At 42.1% G+C, this 13,555-nt stretch overlaps 1 protein-coding gene across 1 annotated transcript in view; it reads left to right on the plus strand.

The window, feature by feature from the left end:
* The first annotated feature begins 1,891 nt into the window (after nucleotides 1–1,891).
* gjc2 (gap junction protein gamma 2) overlaps nucleotides 1,892–13,555 on the plus strand; it is a 123,911-nt gene continuing 112,247 nt past the window's right edge. The window contains exon 1 of the mRNA XM_048162293.1: nucleotides 1,892–2,186. The gene's annotated coding sequence lies outside the window, so the exon portion shown is untranslated. The remainder of the gene's footprint in view (nucleotides 2,187–13,555) is intronic.

Consider the following 13,555-nt stretch of genomic DNA (forward strand, 5'->3'; position numbering starts at 1 on the left):
AGTTTCTGTTAATTAATAGTTTTAGGGTTACCATTGTGGTGAATTGTTGCACTTGTGCTTGGGTTGAGGACCTGCTAACAAACTTTCAAATTACTTTAATAAGAAAGTAATCTCTGTGGTAGTGCGGGTTGCATTTCCCAAAAGCATTGTAAGCCTATGTTGATTGTAAAACCATTGCCACCAATGGACTTACGATCAATTTAGACTTTACAATGTTTTTGGTTAAGGCAATTTAGGATGAATCCAGTATCACATCTAGATTTCTAACACAGAACATCACAAAAGTTATGTAAATCACAAAATTAAACAAGAAGAATTAATTGTAAAAATCAATGTATATGAAAACAATTTATTTTTTATTTATTTATTTATTTATTTATTTTATTTTAAATGAACACAATTGATTCTAGTTAATTTAACATGGTTGATTCTATTGGATTTTACTTGTCTCAATCATGTGGAATCACTGTCCATGATTGAATTGAATAAGTTGGACATAACTATTTTACATAGATTCTTCCTTAGTCAGTTGTTTTGTCACAACTCAAGGATTTTGCATAGAGTAAAAATAAACCTTTAATGTTAATAAAAACTAAGTTGGTTGTGTTGACCCAACATAAGTACATTAAATTGGAATAACAGAATTGCATAATGCTGAAATAAAGAAACTTAATCATGTGGAAATCCTTTCCATGATTTTTTTTATGTTCGTTCAAAGAGTTATTTTTTTTTTAGTGTAAAGTGGCATCTGTAGCCTGTGTAATTATTTCAGCAACAAGGGTGATTTGAAACATGTATCTTGCATTGTTTGCTATTGAATGGATAGTACTAAACTGAAAGAAGAGCATAGTGTTGTGTTTCGGTGATTAAACCAAATGTTCTCATTACATATTACAACGATCTTGTGTTTTGAAACAATGATTATATAGAATGAAAATCTGTACAACTAGAATGAAAGCATGAGATCAGGTTTTGAAAAAATGACTAGCTGTGTTACAAGTGAGATCAGTTTGGAGTTGTGTACTAAGAGTTTTGAAAATATACACCTTACCTGTAAAAATAGCACCAAAGCAAAAAAAAAAAAAAACTGGGTGCTTCAGAGATGGGGAATGTTCTTTGCTCACTTTATTCCCAGTTTGAAATATCTGATAAATTCCCTGTTTGGGCATATCTAATAAATAATATACACTGGCTGAAGTAGTACTTCACATGACAATGCCTAAACGGCAAATGTATTATGTCCAAATTGGGACCCACTTTATATTAAGTGGCCTTAACTACTATGTACTTACATTTAAATTAATCATTTGATACAATGCACTTATTGTGTACATACAAGTTTTTATATTGTACTTATATTTTAAAAACACCTGCATGTAATTACATCTGTAATTAATTTCTGTAATTACATTTATAATTACACTGTTGACCCATCCCTTAACCCTTACCCCTACCCTTAAACCTACCCATACCACCAAAGCTTTCCCTAACCTTACCTGTATCCCACCTCAATAGCAGCAAAAGTGTTTTGCAATTCAATATGAACCCAATAAGTACATTGTACTTATTTTTTGATGTAAGTACATAGTAGTTAAGGCCACTTAATATAAAGTGGGACCCCAAATTGTCTTCATAATACACAAATGCATACCTTTATAGAATGCACTTTTTTTAACAAAGTAAGTTCTTCATAAAATGCAGTACATATTCTGATAGTACCCGCCTGCTATGTTCTACAAGATCACTGTACAGTGATCATTTACAACAATAGTTGTTCTAGAACAGACCAGCAATCAGTCTTGGAGTTTAAACCTTTGATCCAAGCCCATTAGCCAGAGGAACTATTTCTCTCGGGGTTTTTTTTTTTCTCTCTCTCTTTATACTTCCTCTCTCGACAATGGGGAGGTGCAAAACAAGCTAGATTCAGAGATGCAGAAACTCGGAGACTCTGAAGCTTGAGTAAGACAGACCGTCTCTCATGCGGTGTCCACCGTGGGCACGTGTGATGCGGAGCTTTCTATCTCTCGTGCGCTGCTACTTTTAGAAAATAATGGATCACAATTCCATTTGACTGTGAACAGGCGACCCCAAGTAGAATGCTGAGAGGCCACCGCAGTTTCGCGAAAAATTATGACCGGATGGAGTGCGCGTCTTCTGGAGGTGCTTCCTTGGCGCAACTTCCTAAGGTCTGTATGTAGTTTCCTCGTAACACGTGTGAGAGGTGAACGATATAAGTGAGTTACAATGAGCATCCCACTAAAATGATTTGACTTACTTTTGTAATAGGGATGGTTGCATTGTTTCCCAGTAATTGGTATTTTTCATGTTTTGTTACATTTTGTAAATATTCACGTAGAAGATGTGTTTTAAGTGACTTAATTACAATACATATTTGAAGGTACATGAACAAATGTGTGAAACGTAGCCTGAAACCTAGTATAATATCATAATGACTTGTGAATGAACGTCATTATAATCCGTTACCATAGACATACTGTTAAATATAATTTAAATTTAACTAAATTCTATTGACTCCTGCAACAGGACATTCACACCAAGGCATTGTTGAGCCCCGCACTCTGCACATGACATGCAAGAAAAAAAATAATTTACTAAATCGTGGGCACGATTTACGATTTACTAACACAAACACATAGTATAATTAACTAAAGTGTCACTCAACTCAAATAGCACACATTTATCCACCAGTAAACATTCAGTAGCAAAAATGATGACACAGCCAGAATCTCGGGATATCGGGATAATGTAAAGACAGGTGATTGTGCTTTAGAAATTGCATCATAGAATCATCGACGGGGTTTTATACTACTTACACATACAGTATAATTACAGTACACAGTAACAGTACTTTATATGAGATAAATTTCATTATTCTGTGTCCAGTAAACTGTAGCACATGTACACCCTCAAATTTGTGATTGTCAGATTTATTTGTAGCCATTTTTTTTCTTTTTCATGAGCTGTATTTTTGCAGAACTGAGAGATGACTGCCTAAGGAAGGTAGAGAAAGTCTTTGTCAGAAGACCAAGAAACTGCTATAGTATTGTATACTGTAATGAAATTTGGCTGAAGGTGTAAAGGATGGCGAATTTATTTCTTTATTTATGTATAACTGTAATTACTGTGTTGCATACACATTTCATATTTAGTTCTTTGGTTTTTAACTTTTCTTCTTCTTGTAAGATCAACTGCTTCATCTACTTTCATCTCCCGTAAAATCACTTTGCAGTAGTGAAATGAAAATAATTTTTCCTAAAGCTCATTGTTGCATTTTACTCTAACTGCACTCTTCCATTTATGTTGTGTACTGCAATAGACACTGAGCTGCCAAATTATTCTTGAATAGCAATAAGAGGTATTTTTGTTACAGTGTTATGAATTGATCTCACTAGTGTTCACTGGGCAGGAAAGTAGTCTGTGTATTTGCAGGTTTTGTGTGTCATCTGAGGCCAAATTTTGATTTTGACAGAAGTGAATAAGTTTTTGACTAAAATATTTTATTTTGACGTGAAAGTATGATGTTTGTACAAGTTGGTGTGTAGTTACGAGATTGTTTTTATAGTTGTGAGAAAATGGTGAATTGTTTCATGAATTGTGTGTAAGCAATTGAGAAAAACTGTAAATGAAAAGTAGCTAAAGCCTGCTCAAAAAAGTCACTAAATGTCGCTAGATGATGCCCTGAGACAATTGTTGCCACTTTACATCTGTTTCTCTCCTAATCTGTGCTTACATACTATATTTAATAGGCTATAATATACAGTGCTGGGTAGATTACTTACAAACTGTAGTCGGTTACTGATTCCAAATTACATGACACAATTTGTAGTTAGTAATGTAATCCATTACATTACACATTTAAGGTAAGGAGAGACCGTTGTAACATGGGGTCAGTTGTAACACTGTCAGTTTAATAAGTCAGAAAAGAGCTATGGTGATGTCATCAATATCATGCACTCCCATCACCTTTTTGAGCTCACAGGACAAGTGGCATTTTATGACCATTTTTGTTAAGATTATTTTTTGCCTAGCAATCATTGCATTACAGTTATTTGACTTAAATGATCTAAAGTAGCTGTTTCTCTAGTTTAATTTGATGCTTTGCATTCATGCTAACTTCAAACCCACATGCCATAACAGTTACCTACTGTATATGTTATGGCTGTTTGAGGTGGGGATAGCTGTAACAGTTCATTAAAAATGTTACCACCAACCCCTTATGATGATTCCAACAAATCAAGTTATCAATCACATCCGCTGTTAAGGCAAAGTCACGAGTTTTTTGTTGTGCATTGAGGCATTTATGTAGTAAACGTGTTTCTGTTGTAGTTTATGCGTATGCATTTTTTTGTGCACATTTTTAAAATGTATGTGCATCTTGGCATTTCGTCCCCTTGGAATTATAAGGTTCTATCTGCATTCTGAGCAGTTCTGAGATATTAAGCTTCAAAGTTTTTGCATTCCATTGGACTTTGTAGATATAACCTTTTTGTTTTCTAAATAAAAAGTACCTAAATGTACTCAACATTACCAAAAACATCACATAATGTAAATAAGTTGTCACAGAAATGACAAAAATGTTATTACATGTTATTGCATTCCAGTCAAAACTGAATAAGTCTAAATGCCTTTGGTTGTTGAAATCACTTATGTAAATTTTACTCCTCCCAAAAATGCTAAAAAATAAATGTGTAAGAGCGTGTTATAGGCTAAATAACATGTTATAGCCAGATTTGACAGCACTACTGCATCACGCATTGCCGCAGCTGAGTATCTCTTCAGCAGTCTGTCACATATGAAACTGAAAGTAAGTCGCAAATGCTCAACACACAACTATCTTCATTAAAAGTAATTGTACGAAATTATCTTACCAGTGCTGATACCGCACTCTCTCCGATTGCGGTCTTTGATTTTGAGTATCAGAATCAGAATCAGAATCAGAAAGAGCTTTATTGCCAGGTATGTTGTTTACACATACTAGGAATTTGTTTTAGTGACAGAAGCTCCACAGTGCAACAGAGTAACAGCGACAAGACAAGACACATAATAAAAAGAATAAAATAATAATATACAAATTTACAAGATAGACAAAGTGCAAAAAATGCAAAAGACAATATATATTATAGACAATTGTATGTACAATTATGTGTGCAAATTGAGATATAAATAAGTGTTTTAAGTAAATAATATGTAATATTATTTGATTATTTGTCTGAGTATGAGCTGATGATCAATTAATGCAGCTCATATTTGCTTTCGGGAATTGAATTGGATTTATGTCCGTTTTGCGGAGATACATTTATGTGGCCAAGTGTGAATAGATTTGTTTTTATAAATCAGATATCTATCCAATCAGAGAAAACGTATGATGTGACCAGATGTAAACAGGCCCACAAACACACACAGTCACAATTGTTTTGTGCTAAATTTAAAGTAATAAAAGTAATACAATACAATGTTTGTTGACACTTTAAATTGTTCACTTTACTCAAAACTGATTATTATTTGTCCTACAATAACATTCTTGCATAATTTCAGCAAATTACCTCTCATTGTTCCATCTATCCTCAGCTAGTGTTACAGCTCAACCCATAGTGGGGGTTTTAACAACGGAACTATTTGTGTTTGATATTAGGTCACATAATCTATGATTATGTAGTACACGTCCAAGTAAATTATTTTTGTAGTAGACAAATCTGACTACCATGTATCAAATTTTGAGAGATCTAGCACAAACAACCACTGAGTTACCTATTCTCAAACAAAAGGTTCAATAAAACTCCCCTAATATAATCTGACTACTTTTGATTACTTTTTGATTACTTTTTAATATATATATATATATATATATATATATATATATATATATATATATATATATATATATATATAAGATATAGTTATTTTTGCTTTAAAGTCCCCATGTAGTAAATAATTCATCTTTGATCACCAAAATGACACATTTAAACATTTTGTTTTGTGAAAAAAAAAAAAAAATCATGCCATAACTTAAATGTAACCTTACACCCTTGCCTCATTAAGTATATGCAGATCTATGAATATGCAACTTAGTCCCACCTCTACTCACTCGCACTAGTTCAGAGATCCACTCGGTCAACTTACTAAAGCGTTTTACCTACCTAGGTAAGCGCAGCACAATGGTATTGCTCTTTACAGCGTCTGACACATAACGGTAATTAATATGATTAGCCATTTGCTTGATTATGCTATCAAACAGCTAATAATGCTGACATAATTGGTTACACGAGGAAAGAAAATGATTGGATACAAGGTAGTTTGTGATGTCAGAAACACCAGCGATTTCAGCGATTTTTTGAATACTCAGCAAATATGTTGACTTATGAATTTGCAAATGGTTTGTCATAAAGCATATTAAAAACACCACAAAGACATATAAAAAACATTAAAAACCTGATTTTCAACAGAGGGACTTTAAATAAGGTTTTTATGATATCAAAATGTTTTATATCATTGATATTTCATAATTCTTTTCACCAATTTCAATATCTCAAAAAAAAAAAAAAAAAAAAAAAACGGTAACGCTTTAAGATTACAGCCCGGAAAGTACTGAATAATTTTAATGAATTTACAGCGTAACTTTTGATAATCATAGTGTACCTATAAAGTAAGTATAGGGGAACAATATGTAAAGTCTGGGGAATAAAGGGGTAACAACCAGGAAAATAACAAGTTCCCATTCAGTCAGTCATGTTCGACGTACGTCGGACAGACTAATGAATAGGAATCTCGCTAGAGAGGCCAATCTACTTCGAGTGTAACTACAATGAGCCAATGCACATTGGCATGCAATCATATGCATCAGCTGCTCGCCTCGCAGCGCGGGTATATAATGAGCAGCAGGTGCGTTGCATCTTCAGCTTTTCGCTTCGGAGCCGAACCTTCAGTGGTGTCTACGAAGTGTGTGTTACTACGAGTCAAAACAGCTTCTTTGAAAATTCCCTTTCGTTTTGGTGCAGGCATGACAGCACAGCGGCGGGACCGATCTCTCTTCTTTTACTTTCGTTTTCTTTTGATTGCCTTTTCGAGAGAGCAACACAATACAAAAGCCGTTCTCACAGCTGGTGGGCGGTGCGCTTTTGAGCGCTCAAAGGCTGTTTTCACAGCTGGTAAGAGGGCGGCTACAAAGAGAGAGAGTGCACACGACAGGCTGCACTATTCCCTGTCTGTGTTTTGCAGTGGTCATTCCCCTGCGTGCTTCAGCACCTGAAAGAGTAGTCCTAAAAGAGCTTACACAAGTAGATTCGCGTCTTTTTAAAGATGTCGTTCTACTTGTGTGTTTCTGGATGCGGTCGTTATCTATCACTGCGGGATGGTCACCAATGCTGTATCGCCTGTCTGGGCTTAAAGCACGCTGAGGTGGCGTTTGTGGATGAGTCATGTACCCATTGTGGGAAGATGACTATCGCGGAGTTGCGATCTAGACTCCAGTTCCTGCAAAGGGGCGGAGTCCCAGTTCCGTTGCCTCGATCCAATCCTCCTCAGAGGGTTGCTTCGGGCAGCGGTTCTGGTGATCTGAGGATCACGGTGAGCGCACTTCCTTCGGGGAACCAATCCCCTAGGAACCCTCATCCCTCCTGCACTCCGCAGCCAGTAGAGCTGCCGGGGAAACGCAGTGGACCACCCCAGAGGTGTGTACCATCTGTCGATCGCTGCATCGGAGGGTGAGCCTGAAACTTCGGGGGATGATGAGTCGGCGCAGTTGCCTCCTTCTGGAGTGACATCTGTGCCCGACACGGACCCAGAAATGATGGCTATGCTTGCCCGGGCCGCCAACAGGGTCGGGCTCGTGTGGAATCCTCCACCGTGTCCCGAACCCTCGAGGTTGGACGATTGGTATCTCGGGGTGGCCAGGGCTGGTTCTCAGCCCCCCACCCCAGTGCCTTTCTTCCCGGAGGTGCATGAAGAGCTCACTGGCTCGTGGACGGCACCTTTTACTGACAGAAACCGAGTCGGTGGGTCCTCCTCCCTCACAACGCGCATACCCCCTGTGGAACCGGCCGTTGCTTTGCAACTGTGCCCTAACTCCACCTGGCGGGGGGAGCCGTCTCTCCCTTCCCGGGCCTGTAAGTACTCGTCGGATCTTACCGGCAAGGCTTACCAGGCCTGTGGGGAAACCGCTTCTGCCCTGCACGCTATGGCGTTGCTGCAGGTTCATCAGGCCAAGGCACTGAAGGACCTGCACGAGGGTGGTCATGATCCACAAGTTCTTCAGGAACTTCGTGCTGCGACGGACCTCGCGCTTCGTGCGACGAAGGTCACGCCGCGGTCAGTGGGTCGTGCGATGTCCACGTTAGTGGTCCAGGAAAGCCATCTCTGGCTGTGTCTCACGGACATGAGGGATACCGACAAAGTCAGGTTCCTTAATTCCCCCGTGTCCCAGACCGGCCTCTTCGGCGACGCGGTCGCGAACTTTACCCAGCAATTCTCGGCCGTCCAGAAGCAGTCTGAGGCCATATCTCAGATCCTGCCGAGGCGGTCAGCTGCTGCACCTCCACTGCCCGCAGCACCTCAGGCTGCTCGTCGCCGAGGGCGCCCCCCCGCGGCCGCCCCCGCTCCCGCGCCTCAGCAGCAGCCTCCACCCAAGCAGCGCCGTGGAGCCGGTCGTGGTCGGGGTGCCCAGCCCGTCCAGGCCCCCGCCAAGAAGGGCGGCAAAGCCAAGAGCAAGAGGCCCTAGGACAGGCGACCCGGAGATGGAGAGGACTGCTCTTTGGGAGGTGGTGACTGCACCGCTCCCTCCCCCGGAGGAGGGCCGGGTGGAGAAACCTTTGTTCATGTCTGTTTGGTACCCAAATTTTCAATGAAAGAGCAGTTTCCTTCATCTCTGGGTCCGAAGAGGGCTCAGAGAGCAGTGGGAGGGCAAGCACCTCACCACTCTCATCCCCCTCTGGGTAGCCAAAGCCTTGACTGTTCCCTCTGTCCAGCCGTGGAACCAGGTAAGTGTTGCCCAGCACACTGTGACGCCGCTTCGGGCCGCCTCGCAAAGAGAGCCCCCCGACCCGCATCCCTGTGTTCCACCTCGCTGCCCCACTGCAGGTACGCCGGTGGTCCCTTTGGTCCCACTTGTACGGTCTCTGCGAGCCTGGCTAGCGTTCCCCAGTCCATCTCACTGGCTCATTGGGACCATCAGGCTCGGCTATGCGATTCAGTTTGCCCGGCGTCCCCCCAAGTTCAGGGGCGTCCTCTTCACTACAGTGAAAGATGTCAATGCCCCTGTCTTGCGTGTGGAGATCGCAGTCCTACTGGCGAAGGACGCGATAGAGCCGGTCCCTCCAGCCGATATGAAGTCAGGGTTCATTGTACCCAAGAAGAGCGGTGGGTTACGACCTATCCTGGATCTGCGAGTTTTGAATTGGAGCCTTCACAAGCTACCGTTCAAGATGCTCATGCAGAGACGCATTTTCGAATGCATCCGTCCCCGGGATTGGTTTGCAGCGATCGACCTGAAGGACGCATACATTCATGTCTCGATTCTTCCGCGACACAGGCCATTCCTGCGGTTCACGTTCGAAGGATGAGCATATCAGTACAGAGTCCTACCCTTCGGGCTGGCCCTGTCTCCCCGCGTCTTCACGAAAGTCGTGGAGGGAGCCCTTGTTCCCATGAGAGAACAGGGTGTTCGCATTCTCAACTATCTCGACGACTGGCTCATTCTAGCACAGTCTCGGGATCAGTTGTGCGAACACAGAGATTTGGTGCTCAGACACCTCAGTCAGTTGGGGCTTCAGGTCAACTGGGAAAAGAGCAAACTTGCCCCAGTGCAGAGGATCTCTTTTCTCGGTATGGAGTTGGATTCGGTCGAACAGATAGCACACCTCACAGAGGAACGTGCTCAGTCGGTGTTGAACTGCCTGAATACGTTCAACGGCAGGACAGCGGTCCCACTGAAATATTTTCAGAGGCTCCTGGGGCATATGGCGGCCGCAGCGGCTGTAATACCGCTCGGTCTGCTTCATATGAGACCGCTTCAGCACTGGCTTCACAGCCGAGTCCCGAGATGGGCGTGGAAATGCAGCACGTTCCGGGTGGCAATCACTCAGGAGTGTCAAGCCTTCAGCCCGTGGTCGGACCCCTTGTTTCTTCGGGCAGGAGTGCCCCTAGAACAGGTGTCCCGGCATGCTGTGGTATTCACAGATGCCTCGGCCACCAGCTGGGGTGCCACGTACAACGGGCTTGCAGTTTCAGGGGTTTGGACGGGACCCCATCTGCAGTGGCACATCAACTGCCTCGAGTTGCTTGCAGTACGCCTTGCTCTGAGCCGCCTCAAAGGGCCGCTACGGGACAAGCATGTACTGGTCCGCACGGACAACACTACGACCGTTGCGTACATCAACTGTCAAGGTGGTCTACGCTCCCGTCGCATGTCGCAACTCGCCCGCCATCTCCTCCTGTGGAGTCGGAAGCATCTGAGGTCGCTTCACGCCATTCATGTTCCCGGTGTGCTCAACCGTGCGGCCGACGAGCTCTCACGAGCTGCGCTGCCGGGAGAGTGGCGACTCCACCCCCAGGTGGTCCAGCTGATCTGGAGAGAGTTTGGAGAGGCTCAGGTAGACCTGTTTGCCTCACCAGAAACCTCTCACTGCCAGTTGTTTTACTCTCTGACCGAGGGAACACTCGGGCCTGCGCAAATATGCGTTTCCTCCAGTGAGCCTACTTGCACAGACACTGTGCAAAGTCAGGGAGGACGAGGAGCAGGTCCTGCTAGTTGCGCCCTATTGGCCCAACCGGACCTGGTTCCCAGAACTCTCACTCCTCGCGACAGCCCCTCCCTGGCCCATTCCTCTGAGGAAGGACCTTCTTTCTCAGAGACGGGGCACTCTTTGGCACCTGCGTCCAGACCTCTGGAAACTCCATGTCTGGTCCCTGGACGGGATGCGGAGGTTCTAGGTGACTTACCCCCTGAGGTACTTAACACCATCACTTCGGCACGTGCAACGTCTACAAGACGTGCTTACGCCTCGAAGTGGAACCTGTTCGTCGAGTGGTGTTCTTCTCGCCGAGAAGACCCCCGAAGATGCTCGATCAGAGTCGTGCTGTCCTTCTTGCAGCAAGGGTTGGAGCGTAGGCTGTCCCCCTCCACCCTCAAAGTCCACACTGCTGCTATCTCCGCTTACCACGACCACAAGGATGGCAAAACTGTTGGTCAGCACGACCTGGTCGTCAGGTTCCTTAGGGGGGCGAGACAGTTAAATCCTCCTCGACCTCCCTCCATACCCTCTTGGGACCTTGCTCTGGTGCTTCGAGCACTTCAGATTGCTCCCTTTGAGCCCTTGCAATCAGCAGACTTAAAGATTCTGTCTCTGAAGACTTTGCTGCTGGTTGCATTGGCCTCCATCAAGAGGGTAGGGGACCTGCAGTCATTTTCAGTCGACGAATCGTGCCTAGAGTTCGGGCCGGGTGACAGCCACGTGGTACTAAAACCAACCACAGCAACGTAAAAGTGCATTACCAACGCCGACAGATGAAAGGATTCAATGGAATCAATTCAATGGAAATGATTCCAGAAGAGAAGACAATGCTGAATAAAGTCGTAGTTTTTGTTATTTTTGGACCAAATTTTTTTTTGATGCTTCAGCAAATTCTAACTGACCCTCTGATGTCACATGGACTACTTTGATGATGTTTTTATTACCTTTCTGGACATGGACAGTATACTGTACATACATTTTCAATGGAGGGACAGAAAGCTCTCGGACTAAATCTAAAATATCTTAAACTGTGTTCTGAAGATGAACGGAGGTCTTATGGGTTTGGAGCGACATGAGGGTAAGTCATTAATGACATAATTTTCATTTTTGGGTGAACTAACCCTTTAAGGGCCGTAAATTAAAGTGTTGCTTGTTACACTCTTGTTTCATATAGTTACAGGGTAAGTAATAAAAAAAAAAAAAAAAAAAAACGCAAACAATTTGATATCACTTGGAAACCTTTATTTGAAAAACAACTTGTCTACAACCCTTATTATTAATTTATTCAATTTTAAAATCAACTTTTCATTTCAAATTCTAAAGTCCTGACAGAAAGTAACACATTTTGTCCCTTTTGTTGTTGTTGTTGTTGTTGTTTCTCTTGCTTGGCTTCCTCCTCCTCTTGTTTCTCAACTGATGAATCTTAAGAAGGAATCCCATTGCTATTTAGGCTATTCATCTTTTCACTTCTGACCAACTGTCACCAGCGCCTACATGAGAGTCGACTTTGCGTTCGACGAAGCATATCGTAATGAGCAACGTGAAGCTTTCATGACGTTCTCGCGGGAAATTCAGGTGATATTCACGCGAGAAATGCCGTCTCTGCTATTCTGTCTTGTTTGTTTCTCATTATCATTATCTGTTGTTCTGTGTATTTTGTTGTGAGCATTAAAAAAAAAAAAAAAAAAAAAAAAAAAACGATGGCATCCGACATCTCGGCACGCTTACGTCATGCTTCAAGTACGTCAAGCATGAACTCTCAACCCTCTCATGCACGCCCAGGTGACAGTTGGTCGAAAATTTAAAATTTTAAAATATTTGGTATTTTTCTTACAAATATGTATCATTTCACTTCAAAAGACATTGATTCATACATTGGGGTCGTATGGATTACTGTAGTTATTGCTGTATGTGCTGTTTGATGCTCTGACTTTTAGGAACACATGTGCTTGCATCATAAAGCATTCCCAGAGATTATTTATTTTTCTAAAAAACTTTGTTTGTGTTCATCTTAAGAAGGAAAGTCGTATACATCTCAGATGGCATGAGGGTAAAACATGAGTACATGGTGAGGACATTTCCGGGTGTACTGTATTTTCTTTTAATACAGAATAGCAAATGACATGGGATTCCTTCTTAAAAGGGGGGGTATCACACACAGTTTCTGCCAATCTCATGTTAATTTTAAGTACCTATAGAGTAATATAGCATCGTTCATATCGCCATAAAGTCATTAGTTTGATCATATTTATAAAAGATACATACGCTGTACCGAGTCTTTCCGAAAACAGCCGAGTGCCTGGAGGCATGTCGTTGTGAGCGGAGATAAAGTGACAAGCTTTCAAAAGCACGCGCAGCTTTTGTGCAGAGATCGGCTGCAAGCTATCAATGGTCAGCTAAACAAATATATTTGAACACACGCAATACACCATTGCATAATCCATGGATAACTTTTTAATCACTATAATGAATATAGTGTATAGTGAATGATGAATAATGAATTTATAAATTCACTACGTTCCTATTGTTTACAAGGTGCCTATTGCCAACAAAACAGATATTTGATGCAGTTTTACTCACCACCTGACTCATGACCGGGATCATTATAGCTGTGACCGCTCCATCTTTCAGTGATCTGTAAATCCAGCGTGGAATTGGGCCTTGTTTATGAAACCATAAGCGGTGATCCTGAGGGCTCGAGCAAAAAAAAAACAGATATTCTCCATTCATTTTAACCAATAAAAACGCGATTGCAACTATCGGTTTCTAAGGTTATTTAAATGACAAATCAAGAGTACATCAATGTAATG

Source organism: Megalobrama amblycephala, linkage group LG17 (genome assembly GCF_018812025.1).
Source record: "Megalobrama amblycephala isolate DHTTF-2021 linkage group LG17, ASM1881202v1, whole genome shotgun sequence".
In the NCBI taxonomy this organism is placed as follows: domain Eukaryota; kingdom Metazoa; phylum Chordata; class Actinopteri; order Cypriniformes; family Xenocyprididae; genus Megalobrama; species Megalobrama amblycephala.